This window comes from Fopius arisanus, unplaced genomic scaffold, assembly GCF_000806365.1.
Source record: "Fopius arisanus strain USDA-PBARC FA_bdor unplaced genomic scaffold, ASM80636v1 scaffold00142, whole genome shotgun sequence".
Classification (NCBI taxonomy): Eukaryota; Metazoa; Arthropoda; class Insecta; order Hymenoptera; family Braconidae; genus Fopius; species Fopius arisanus.
This window is the reverse complement of record NW_011887881.1, coordinates 153,872-155,403: the sequence shown is the minus strand read 5'-3', so window position 1 is coordinate 155,403 and position 1,532 is coordinate 153,872.

Genomic DNA, 1,532 nt, shown 5'->3' with positions numbered 1-1,532 from the left:
ATTAATAACCACGAGGAAATTTAACGCCCGATTCCCCACCTGTTGCACATAACCGCTCGTTGGCGACCTCAATTGCGTCACGAGGGAGAACCACTAGCCTTGTTCGTTGGCAGTGGACAAATTTGAATTAATTCCCCAATCCTAAAATTTACCTATCGCCTTCATTTCTTTTTCAGGATCGGTTCTCCTGGGTTCTCGGAATTAAAAGACCCGAATTCCTAATTCTTAAACCTAACTTTAGTTTACTAACCCTTAATTTATTTGGCAATCCGCCGGAGTAACGACTGATTGTATCCCGAGCGGCCTTCCACTCGTATCAGTCTTTGGCAATCCGCCGGGATAACGACTGGTTTTATCCCGAGCGGCCTTCCACCTGTAATCAGTCTTTGGCAATCCGCCGGAGTAGTTATTAATTTTACCCCGTACGGCCTTCCACCCGTACCAATTAATCCTCAGAACCCTTTTTCTTAGAGCGCCGGCTTTTTAGCCGGACCTACCCGACCCGGAGGGCTCACTCTATCATCCTCTAAAAATTCCTCTAACCCTTAACCTACTCTAAACCACCCCGAAAGGGGGGAAATTCTAGTTTTTCCCTAAGCCTAACCTATGTCCTAATCTCGACTCTCTCTCGTTTTTGGGGATCCTAACGGGCATCCCCGATGCTCGGTACAACATCTACAATGCACTTGTTGAACGAAGTTGCTGGCTCAACAACAATAATGAGCAGCCGATTTTCCATTTCACGCTGATAAGAAACTATCACAACTAATCAGTAAACAGCTATCGAAAAGCGAACATTTCACATGGATATGTGATCGATGCTCATCACACTTTCGATTGCAAAGACCCTATAAAAATCAGGATAGATTGTGAAAGTTTGAATCAATGGAAAATGATACTACCCGCAGAAGAAGCCGATATTCTACAGTTCAACAAGTATAAGTTCAAAGAATTCGTTCCTTTCGTTCTTTACTGTGATCTGGAATGTATGGTGTAGAAGGTGGTATTTTAATTTTCGTCCATTCGTCGAGTTTTAAGGCATCCAGACGAAAAGTAAGCAAAGGCGAGGCAATTGTCTGTCTATTTTATCTTTTTTTATTACGATGTTATTTCGGTTATATTTTTTACTGTATCGCGCCACTTTTCACCCCTCATCTCGAATTCTGCGAAGTATTTTGGGTCCTTTCACATGCTTCGATCGTCTTTTTTTCTCTGCATAGTCGACCGGGAATTTTTATAGTGTTCCATATCTTTGTGACGTCAATATCGTTGTGAAGTCCTTGGATAGGATTTGGATTAGGTAAAAAAGGGGACAGGATAATTCTCGATATAATTTTCACAAGAAAAATTACTGAAAAAAGGTCTTCTTGGAAGACGCAAGGAGGGAGAGTTTGGAGTTCCCGCTGGATCTTTGAACTTCCCGGAGAAACTGAATGGTGGGACCAAAGTCCGGAGTTCGGAATCATTTCGCTCGAAGTCAATAACTAAGTGGATTTTTTCTTTTATGATTATGGAGCTCAATAATCATCGGG